Source organism: Cricetulus griseus (assembly GCF_003668045.3).
Source record: "Cricetulus griseus strain 17A/GY chromosome 1 unlocalized genomic scaffold, alternate assembly CriGri-PICRH-1.0 chr1_1, whole genome shotgun sequence".
NCBI lineage: Eukaryota > Metazoa > Chordata > Mammalia > Rodentia > Cricetidae > Cricetulus > Cricetulus griseus.
This window is the reverse complement of record NW_023276807.1, coordinates 52,836,582-52,849,238: the sequence shown is the minus strand read 5'-3', so window position 1 is coordinate 52,849,238 and position 12,657 is coordinate 52,836,582.

Sequence of the window (12,657 nt, the reverse complement as noted above, 5' to 3'; positions counted from 1 at the left end):
GAGAATGATCATGAAAAGCCCTTAGTGGAGGACCAGGATGTTTTCCAAGCACTTTATATGGAAATGGTTTTATTTCTTTACTTTTCATTACTATTAACTATTATGATTAGGCTAATTCATTATTAGAAACAGTTGAATATTTTAACGTTTAAACATATACTATCTATAGCTGAAAACTTCCAAGTTTTCTTTTTCTTGATGGTAAAACTAGCACTGATCATCTCTGGACTGAAAAAAGTCTTAATATTAGGTCAAATTCAGAATGTCATCTAGATGGTGAAACAACTTGGGCAGAATGGGTGAATTTTCAAATTTTTACTCAGAAAATGTACAAAGAAAGATACAATGGGCCCGTAAGTTGCAGGTCCCACTGGAATTCTGTCTTGTTTCATGAATGTCCTAAAGAAATCCACAAGGCTAGTTATGGTTGTAAGTCCTTTTGTTTTCAGTTATAAGCTATGTTTTGACATCACCAACAGCCATTCTAGGGATAATGGGAATATGAGACCGCTAGAAGGCAAAAGTGAATCATTAGCTAAAGTGGGCAGAGAAAGCATTCTACTCAAGAAAGACAGAACATAAGATATAAACTGGGTCCTGTTTCTGAGCTTTTAAAACTTAACCAGATTGTGGCTAGGACCCTGGTTCTGTTCCTAGAATCCACATTTGGCTCACAACCATCCATAACTCCAGGGGCCACAGGGAGGCAAGTGAATGAGTATAGGCAAAACATTCATACAAATGGAGTAAAGTAAATAAATCTTTTAAAAGAGGTTTTAAATTACCTAGCATCTGGAGACGAGACTTAGTTGGCAGAATGCTCCTCTAACATAGATGAGGCCCTGGGATTCTATCACCAGCACCATATGAAACCTAAAATTGACTGAGGTGGTAGCACATCTGTAATCTTAGATCTTGGGAAGAGGAGATAGGAGGATCGGGAATTCAAAGTCATCCTCAGCTACAGTATAGTGTTTGAGGCCAGCCTGGGCTACACAAGACCCTATAGCAAAAAAACAGACAAAATGACAAGGAACCGGTTCCTTTTTTTTCTTCCTCTCCCTTCCCTCCTCCCCAACCATCCCCCCAACCACACACCTGCCCCCCACTCAGCCCCCTCCAATCCCCCAGGCAGGGTAGAACCCTCGATGGGGGCTCCCCAAAGTCCACCACATCATCCTGGGCTGGGCCTAGGCCCTCTCCTATGTGTCCAGGCCGAGAGTGCATCCCTTCACATGGGATGGGCTCTCAAAGTCCCTTCTTACAGCAGGGAGAAAAACCGATCCACTACCAGGGGCCCCATAGAGTGCAGAGGCCTCCTCATTGACATCCACGTTCAGGGGTCTGGATCAGTCCCGTGCTGGCCTCCCAGACAGCAGTCTGGTGTCAGTGTGTTCCCCCTTGTTCAGACCAGCTGTTTCTGTAGGTTTCACCAGCCTGGTACCGACCACTTTGATCTTCATTCCTCCCTCTCTGCAACGAGCCGGTTCTTATAATGGGCATTTTCCTAGACCCAGGGAGGAGCTGACTGACAACAAAGCTTCAGGGGGTTGTCAGCATTGTCTACGGAAACACAGCTAATGATAGAACCAGCAACGATAGAGTGGACAATGTGGCCAGAAGCTCATCTTCTGCCATGACTGCTATCTTCTGCCCCAATCTTCTGCCACCGATGGAGTACAAAGGTGCAGGCCAGGAGAGCAAGGGCCAAGAGTATGGGCTCAAGGCAGGGAAAACAAGAGGCCTGGGAACCACAAGGATATCTCATAAAGGAGGTGCTATGGGTGCTGCTGCCCTCAGCACTTTTGGTTCTGTTCTATGTCATTCTTCCCTCGAGGGTGATGTGAACCCGGTTCCTTTAAACCTTGTAAAGCCTCACATTTAGAAGTCACACTTTGAGTAAGGGCGCATGCTTCCTCAAACAGCCTGCATGTGTGTATGTTTATCTGTCAAAGACTTGACAGATGTCCAATTCAATTTTACTTTTCACTGTTTCTTTATAACCAATACATGAAAAAAAAAAACACCACTTGCCTTCTTAAACACATGGCATATCATTTTGTTTGGCATCTCAAATAAAAAGAATTTTCTACCCTAACCATCTTTTCTAATATTGTATTTTGAGCCCTGTGACAAGTTCATTAGAGAGAAAAGGTGTCTCCAAATCCCACTCTAACCAAGACTTCTAAGCTGCTTCCACATCCAGACACTCTACTAACCAGTTAATTAGGCTGTCTCAGTAGTGACCATATTTATTGAGCATACATTACAATCCCAAGTGACACTTCCTAATGAGTCTCTAGCTGCTATGGAGAAAAAGCTCTCCCACTCAATAAGTGTAAACTCACATGTCCAAAATAAAACATAGTTGTGATGTTTAAATGGCCTGTATGACTCTCCAGTCTCTCTGTGTTAGTTAGCCTGGTGCCAGTTCTTTAATTTGCACCCTGAAGGCTACAGCCTCACTTGATTTAGATGTCAGAATAAGGCAGTCTATCAGTTTGAGAAACCAACTGGAATATTTTAGATAATTGCTTTGGATATCTTCACCTTGCTGTGCAAAGGCCACTGCTCTCACAGAAACAAAGGACTAAGTAATGTGACTCCCATAGACATTTTGAAGCAAGTTTAATTAAAGGAAATATCCTCAGGGTCAAAGTTTGCCATGCGTGGTGCTTTGTCTGTACAGAAAAGTCCACTTGAAGAAATTTAATGCCAAGGCTGTAGACAGTGCATTCCAGGGAATGATTATGTAGAACATTGTCTTTAAATCAGAAGGAAGCATGAAGAATGTCCCAATAAAACTCTTTCAGTATCAAATGTGTTGTTCTCCATATAGAATACTCCAGAGGATGTAGGCACTTTTCAAAGATGTCAGCCTGATCAGAAAGTGCCACCATGTTGTGTTTGAAGCTATATTCCCTGCTTCGGAGAAATGGACTACTTCTAAGAGAATCAAAGAGGGTTGAAGAATCAGAGACCTGGGTATGCTCCATATTGCTACCTAGTGCTGGCAGAGCACAGAGACAACTAATTATTTCTTTCCAAATTTCACTGAAATATTGAAGTTTATGAATTATGAGTCACACACTCTGTACTTACACAATTATAATGCAGATATAATCTTTTACAAACCAGAAGGAACTTTGAAGATAACTATTGGATTTTTCTCCTCTGGTATCCTACTATTGTTGTCATAAAACACCATGACCAAAGCAAGTTGGAGAGAAAGGATTTATTTGGCTTACATTTTCACATCACTGTTTATCATCAAAGGAAGTCAGGGTATGAACTCAAAGGGGGCAGAAACCTGGAGGCAAGAGCTGACACAAAGGATGTGAAGTGCTTTGGATATGTTCACCTTGCTTAGTAGCTCGATTTGCTTGGTTTGCTCAGCCTGCTTTCTTAGAGAACCTGGTGCCACTTGCTCAGTGGTGGCACCACCCACCATGGGCTTGGCCCTCCACATCAATCATCAATCAAGAAAATGCTCCCACATACTTGTCTATAGGCCAGTCTGATGGAGGCAATTCCCCAATTGTGGCTCCCTCTTTCTAGGTGACTCTTGATTGTGTCAAATTGACAAAACACTTGCCACTTTGCTTCTGCATATGAGTGAAAACATGTTAATAGTTGTCTTTATGGGATGACCTATTTCATTTGACTTGTACGCCAGGTCTGTTTATTTGTGGCAGACAACCTAATAGAAGTTTTTTATGGCTAAGTAAAATTCATTGTAACTATATATCGCCTTTTCTCTATGTACTGTCGATTAGGTACCTAGGTTGATTCCATAATTGGCTGTTGTAATAAACAGAATGTGAAGGCCTCTCTATGGTATGCTGATTGATTAATTTTGTATGTACCCTGAAATGCCATGGCTGGTTCATATGGTAATTCTATTTTTAATTTTATTTTTGAGATTTCTCCATAATGATTTTCATAATGGTTGAACTAACTTATATTCCCACCAGCAGTATATAAGGGATTTCCCTCACATCTTCTCCAGCATTTGTGCTGATTTGTTGATGATATCCATACTGATTAAGGTGAAGTGAAATCTCAATGAAGTTTTGATTTTCACTTTTCTGATAACTAAAGATACTGATATTTTTCATGTATTACTTGAGGGAGGCATGAAACCAAAACACAGATTCCCAAGACTATAGGGAAGGGAATGGAAGGGACCAAGAGAGAAATTGGGGATTTATAAAAAAGAACCATAGAGAGAAAGAATGGTTCGAATAGATTATATACATGCATGGAAATGTCCGTTATATAATTAGTATATGCTAATAATTAAAAATTAAAGTACAGATCTAAAAAATCAATTGTCCTATAGGGAAAAGGAGATAAAAGTCAGAAAAATGAAATTACTTGTCCAAGTTATATACCTTGTTAAGAATAATTGCATCATGTTTGAAGAAATGGGTGAAACCAGAAATTATAATATCAAGCAAAATAAGCCAGGCTCTGACAGACAAATGTGGCTCATTTTCTCCCATATTTAAATCTAGATACAACAACAAACACAAGAGGAACAAGAAAGGGGTGACATGAAGCATGACTAAGAACAACAGAGGGTGATGTACAAAACCAATTGAGGTACATTTCACCCATGCATGGAAATGTCATGACAAAACCTGCTTTGTTTGCTTTTTTACAATTAATATGTACTAATATTTTTAAATTAAAGAGTATTTGGAGCTGGAGAAAGGCTTAGTAGTTAAGAATGATTGTTGCTCATGGAGAAGACCAGAGTCTGTTTCTGGGAACCCATGCTAAGCAGCTCACAACCTTATAACTGCAACTCCAAAGGACCTCTGTATGCACACAAATTCATATGCAAATACACTGTCATACACACACACACACACACACACACACACACACACACACACACACACACCACACACCTAAAAGTGAATCTTTGACCATATAAAATAAAACAGTACTGAAATGACCAGGCTTAAGCCTTTGCCCTACCATCTCTCTCTCTGTGCAGTATCACTGACACTTGCTTAGAATGGCAAGAGTTTGGTTTAGTCTTGTTTTTCCTAAAGAATGGGTAAACTTTCTGCTGAAGTTTGATATTGTTACACAGATGACTTTGGCATTTGGAAAGGGTGTTAACAAATATTTTTAATTTTTATACCCATAGAAAAGTCTATTCCATGTGTTTTTCAGTCCATGGGTTTCCTTAACATTTTTTGCAGGTATGTGATATTTTGATGACGATCATTCTAAAATATTTGACCCTATACAGAACCATAGCAAGGTCTAGTGGTAGTATTATCCACACTATGGTGTTAGAAGATGTACAATCTATGTTGCTCGCAGGCAACCAAAGGCTCCTACAATTATTCTTGTCATTGCTAAACAGCAGCAGAATTTTTTAATGAGTCCCTCAAACTTTTCTCAATAGAAACATACTGACATTTCAAAATATTCATTCCTTATGTAATGTTTAATTCAGGATAAGCATGTCTATCTTCTGAAGTACCTATCTTTTCTAGTGAAAACACCCCAATCCTTTTTTCTATTATTCTTAAAATTTATATCATTAATATCTGTAGCTACTGGCATAATGGGATGCTGGCATGTAGAAGACTGCAGATAGTTCCGTGCCTATTGCCATGCACAAAACTTAAGTCCAAATGGATCAAAGACCTCAACATAAATCCAGCCACACTGTACCTATTAGAAGAGAAAGTGGGAAATACCCTTGAATTAATTGGTACAGGAGACAGCTTCCTGAACATTACACCAGTAGCACAGACACTGAGATTAACAATTAATAAATGGGACCTCCTGAAATTGAGAAGCTTCTGTAAGGCAAAGGACACAGTTAGCAAGACAAAACAACAGCCCACAGATTGGGAAAAGATATTCACCAACCCCACATCCGACAGAAGGCTGATCTCCAAAATTTACAAAGAACTCAAGAAGCCAGTCTTCAAAACACCAAATAATCCAATTAAAAAGTGGGGTACAGAACTAAATAGACAATCTCAAAAGAGGAATACAAAATGGCTGAAAGGCACATCAGAAAGTGCTCAACATCCTTAGTCATCAGGGAAATGCAAATCAAAACAACTCTGAGATACCATCTTACTCCTGTCAGAATGGCTAAAATCAAAAACACCAATGATAGTTTATGCTGGAGAGGATGTGGAGAAAGGGGAACACTCCTCCACTGCTGGTGGGAGTGCCAACTTGTACAGTAACTTTGGAAGTCAGTATGGCAATTCCTCAGGAAAATGAGACTACAAGATCCAGGAATTCCACTCCTGGGCATATACCCAAAAGAAGCACATTCATACAACAAGGACATCTGTTCAACTATGTTCATAACAGCATTATTCGTAATAGTCAGAACCTGGAAGTAACCTAGATGCCTCTCAACTGAAGCATGGATAGAAAAATGGGGTACATTTACACAATGGAGTACCCACTGTGTGTGGGGGGGGCAATGGAATCTTGAAATTCGCAGGCAAATGGATGGATCTGGAGGAAACCATTCTGAGCAAGTCACAAAAAGACAAACAGGGTATATACTCACTCATATATGGATTTTAGACATAGAGTAAAGGATTACCAATATTTATGACTAATATTGGTACCTAAGGCTATTTTAGTATCCAGATGATGGGCCAGATATATATAACATTTGACCATATCTTACTATATCAGAAAACGTTTAAAATTAAAATGAAAGGCCCATTTTAAATCTTTTATTTGAAGCGAACTGGGAACACAAAATAAGACCACATATAAGGTGATCAAGGTCCTTCCTGATTTTGTTGAAGTCAGGGCTGTGTTTGTCAATGAATTGTCACATTCTTAGTCACCAAGATGGCATGCCTGCCCTATGCATCATAATTTTTTCTGACTCCTTTTTACCTTTACTGATCACCCAGCCTAACAAATTTGTTATAGTGAGTGTCATGCTGTTCACCTAGTTCTAAATGTAATTGCAGACAGCACCTAGATTTTAAAGATCTGATGTTGTGGTCAGACTTGTGTAAGTACATATACAACTCAGGAGGAGGGACAGTGTGAGGAGGTTCATGGAGTAAAGATTCCATCCCAAGGTGGTGACACTTTTTTGGAAAGTTTTGGAATCTTTAGCAGATAGGTTCTGCTTAAAGGAAGAAAATCACTAGGGTAGTGGGTCCTTTAGGTATCTTGTCCCTAGCCATTTCTTGTTTCTCGATCTCTGCTCCTATCCACTCTGACTTATATGCCATCCTATAGCCTTCACCCAGCAGCTGGTGGAAGTGGAAGCAGACACCCACAGCTAAACACTGAACTGAACTGGAATCCAGTTGCTGAGAAGAACGAGTGTTGAGCAAAGCGGTCAAGACCAGGCTGGTGCATCTGATTCAGTCTTTCACCACGTGCTCTTGCCAAGAAGTTCTGCCCAAGAAATCGAAAACTGAACCCTTTGAAACCATGAACAAATTGAAACTCTCCTTCCTAAATTGCTATATATTTGGTCTCAGTGAAGAAAAAGTAACTAATACAGATAGAAAATTCACTTTTTCAGTGACAGCAGACTGGATATTTGTGTACTTACATATAAATCAACACACAAACTTAATCCATTAAAACCCACTATAAATGTAGTATTCTGCATTATATTTAAGGGATGATACACACTCACAAATTGTGAATTATATTACAATCCTATGGCTGTGGTCATCAAATTCTTACCACTTTATTTTATATTATAAAACTTTGTGAAGGGAACAAAACTTTAAGGATTTCATCCAAACAAGATTTAGAATCATTCAAACTGACTCATAACAGAAATCAAAGAAAATTATGATTTGTTTTCTTGTAACACAGATGACCATCCTCAAAAACTTTCCTTGATTTTTATTTATATAGTGACTTTTTTGCTTTGCATTTATGTATATTTCACAGACATTGCAGAAAAAGGCAGATCGAACACTAAAAGTAATCATATTTAAAAAAAAAAAAGACTAGTTTTTATGGGTTGAACCTTGGAAAACTTGCCACTTTATTCCCTAAATTTCTTAGGTCCTGATGCAGTAAGTTCACTGGCTAGCAATCTGGTGAATGTCACATTTTGATGCAGCATGGCCTGAGACAATTGCTAATGGTATATGGAAGCTGGTCCCACTGCTCCATGTTCATTCCTTTGCCTGGATACTTTGCCACTGTACAAAAATCTTGAACACAGGATTCTCAGGGTGATGAGTTGCAGGGCTTCTGCTCCAACCCAATGTTATTAAAATTATTATGGAGAAGAAATCACACTGTTTTATGTACCCTGGAAAGCCAAAGAGTTGCAGCACTTGACTTGTAAATTAAAATCCTAACTGTGAAGTTTAACAAATTATATGAGTTTAGCAAATTGTCTCTGTAATTCATTACTGATAATTCACAAATCACTCAGGGGAATCTTTTTTTACAGGAACCTGCTATAGACAGCCTGTATTATCAACATCTTTAATTAAGCAGGTTATAATAAGTACTGGTGGCCTGTCACCAGCACAGAACTTTTTGTCCATGTATATTTTGTGCTTGGGTTATTCATCCAACCCTTGTTTAAGATTGAATGATCCATCTCATACCAATAATCCTAGGTCATGGTCTGGATTATATATATATGACCCCTTTGAGTTTCAATTCATTTAGGCTTTTAAGAAAGAAGAAAGAATTTTGTGGGAGCTCCAGGGTCAGCCTTCTAAGATGTATTATCTTATGTAAGACAGATGGGTTAAGTGAAATCAAGAATCACAAAGGGGTGATTGAATTATGTTAGGACAAGGAAATTAAGAGATAGGATTCCTGCCCATGGGATTAGCATTTATGGATACCTTCAGTATGGGCCTCCATTGGCAAATCAAGAAACAATGCCTACTACTGGATAATCATTTAAAATGAAATGCACAATAATCAGTGGGGTCTTGTGACTTGGCTATATCACATTCTCATATTCTCTATAGTCTCTGTCTGTCTGTCTGTCTGTCTGTCTGTCTGTCTGTCTGTCTGTCTGCCTGCCTGCTTGCCTGCCTCTCTCTCTTCCATGTTACAATTTGGACAGATGCTACCCAAAGACTTGTATGTTAAAGGCTAGCTCCAAGAGAGGAAGTTATGTCATTGTGGGCATGCATCCAAAGTGGGTAATGGGATTTCAGTTCCCTACTGTTCCTCTTTGCTTCTCCATCACCATGTGGCAAAACAGCTTGCTTTACCATATACTTCCCACTGTGACAGTCTGCCTTGCACAGACCTAAAAGCAATGAGACCAAATGACCATGGATTTAATCTCCTAAATCTGTGAACAAATAGAACATTGTTCTTTATAAGTTAATGAGCCTCGGGTATTTGTTACAGTAGCAGAAAGCTTACTAGTAAATCCTACCTCCCAATTCCAATCAAGAAAACGGAGCTAGGACTATCTTTGTAGTTTGTCCTAATAGTGTACCCCCTCTTCTGAATATACTCCTAAGAGTTGTTTTTTCACTATCAGCTGTCTGAAGTGCCTATTTTAACCAGAATTCACTGGGTTTTTGTTGATTGTTTGTTGTGGGGTTTTGTTTTGTTTTGTTGTTTCTTGAAACAGGATCTCATTATAATAGTTCTGGGTGTCCTGGAATTCCCTATGTAGACCAGGTGGGCCTAGAACTTACAGAGATCCACCTGGCTCTACTTCCCAAATGCTGGGATCAAAGATGTACATCACTACACCCAGCTCTGGGTTTTAAACATAGGCTTAAAAGGTGAGTAGACTGTCTATTATCTATTGTGGCTTGCTTAGAGTTTCTCAGACTGACTATGACACCATTTAGCTATTAGATTTGTTGGGCGAAAAATGAGCTTCCCAGCACACACATTTTGGGAAAATTACCTTTTTCTTTGTGTTTATAATTCACTAACAGATACCAGGCAGTAAAATGAATCTCTAACCAACCAAATAACTTCTTTTCACTAACTGGGTCACCCTTTATACCTAAAGGGCTGAGCTAAATTGGGACTTCTATGTAATACATTATCGGGGAAAGTGTGAGATCCAATTGAATAACACTCAAATAACTCTTTGAATGAGCATAAGTAAACAGCACAGTGTGGTTTTATCTTCTAGAACACGTCTTTTTTTTTGTTTGTTGTTTTAGTTTCCCAAAGAATGCTTTCTTGGTGATGATATTTAAAATATTAATAAGTAAACTGTAAAGAGTTCAGTCAGTCATCAATCCTGTTGGCTTCATAAACCCAGCACACTGAGCAGTACGTTGGCCAGTCATTCAATCCTGCATCTCTGTGATTTCCCTTGGCCCAAGATTAGAAAGAACCGACTCATATTCACTTGTTTATCATCTCCACTCCACATCCTGTAAACTGGGATTTTATGGGGCTAGCTCTCCACTCCATGACCTATGGACTGAGATTTTATATGGAAAATGCTAGGTTTTGTGCTAGTTCCTTTTACAAAGCTAGGGATAAAAATGATTTACTTCGATATTTTTATGTATGAAAGGCTACTCATTCTGTTTTATAGAGTATACAAAAGATGTCTACTATGATACTCCAATTCTTTCTTTGTAGTTTGAAGACTCATCAAATGGCGTAAACCCCAGACATTTCTGAACCATCTGCTGTCTCTTCTTTCTCAGTAGCTGCCCTTCTGGCTGGTGGCAAGACTCAGAGATCTGGATGTACCAAACCATCACCTGCAGCTGGATATGGCCCATGGAAGTAGGTGACTAGTTTACCTCATGTGCTTGCAAGTTGGGAATATTTGTGAGGGTGATGTGTCAGGAACAGACAAATACATGTTTCCACAATGTGAAAACTTATTGAATAACAATAAATTCACAAGCTAGATTGGTTTTACCAGCTGCAATTTGCGAAGTAATCCTGATTTCTCTTGATAGCTGCTCAATAAACACAGGCCATTTTATTCTAATCCTAACTAATAACAACTCCTCAATGATTCTCAGTGTTTCTATTTGTTCTCTCCCTCTCCCTCTGTGTGTGTGTGTGTGTGTGTGTGTGTGTGTGTGTGTGTGTGTATGATAGAATGACTACAAAAGAGATGGTGCTGGCATAACTGGATGCTGGAATGTAGAAGACTACAGATGGATCCATGTCTATTGCCATGCACAAAACTTAAGTCCAAATGGATCAAAGATCCCAATATAAATCCAGGAACACTCTACCTATTAGAAGACAAAGTGGGAAATACCCTTGAATTAATTGGTACAGGAGACTGCTTCCTGAACATTACACCAGTAGCACAGACACTGAGATCAACGATTGATAAATGGGACCTCCTGAAACTGAAGAGCTTCTGTAAGGCAGGGACACAGTCAGTAAGACAAAATGGCAGCCCACAGACTAAGAAAAGATATTCACCAACCCCACATCTGACAGAAGGCTGATCTCTAAAATACACAAAGAACTCAAGAAGCCAGTCTTCAAAACACCAAGCAATCCAATTAAAAAGTGGGGTACAGAACTAAATAGACAATTTTCAAAAGAGGAATATAAAATGGCTGAAAGACACATCAGAAACTGTTCAATATCCTTAGCCATCAGGGAAATGCAAATCAAAACAACTCTGAGATACCATCTTACTCCTGTTAGATGGCTAAAATAAAAAAACACCAATGATAGTTTATGCTGGAGAGGATGTGGAGAAAGGGGAACACTCCTCCACTGCTGGTGGGAGTGCCAACTCGTACATTCACTTTAGAAATCAGTATGGCAATTCCTCAGGAATATGGGAATCATTCTACCGCAAGATCCGGCAATTCTACTGTGATAGGCAGGGTTTTAGTTGGGGGGAGTGGTGGTAGGGGAGGAGGAGAGGGAGTGGGAACTGGGATTGACATGTAAAACAATTTTGTTTGTAATTCAAATAAAAATAATAGCAAAAAAGACATAAGCTACTTATATGGTAATAAAAAAGAATAATTTGTTTACTGCCTACATTAAAAAAATCCCACATAGCAAAAAAAAAAAAAAAGGAGGAGGAGGAGGACGAGGACAAGGAGGAGAAGGAGAAGGAGAAAGAGAAGAAGAAGAAGAAGAAGAAGAAGAAGAAGAAGAAGAAGAAGAAGAAGAAGAAGAAGAAGAAGAAGAAGAAGAAGAAGAAGCTGAGTCAGAGTTGAAGGAGTTGAAAGGGTCCTCCTTTAGGACTGAGGCAAATAGCTGATTGAGATGCAAAGAGTCTCTGTGGGAGGTGGAGTTGTTGGATAAAGACCTTTGTTGGGGAATCCCTGGAGATGCTGAGCCACAGGTTACAGATGCCACCTGAGCAGTGTTGGGTCCAGAGACAAACAGGCATAAGGCCACTCATCAGTGTAGACTTAGCTGAGGTGAAGCCCTTAAGATAGCTGAGAGTTGTCTGCCTTTTGGTTATTTGATGCACACATTGAATAATCAGATGACAAACCAATGGGGCACTTGTCATCACAATTTTAGGTGCTGTCCTCTTCATGGGATGCTATACCCACATAAGGATGCTGTAGTCTTTTCCTCAGTCTGATTAGTTTTCAGGTCTTGTTTTCCTATGGTTCCAGTTTTCTTTGATAAATGGATAGACACATGACCATTTTCCCTTTAGGAATAACGTATCCATCAGTCTGTGCTTGTGGGAAGTGCCAGACAGATGGTGCACCA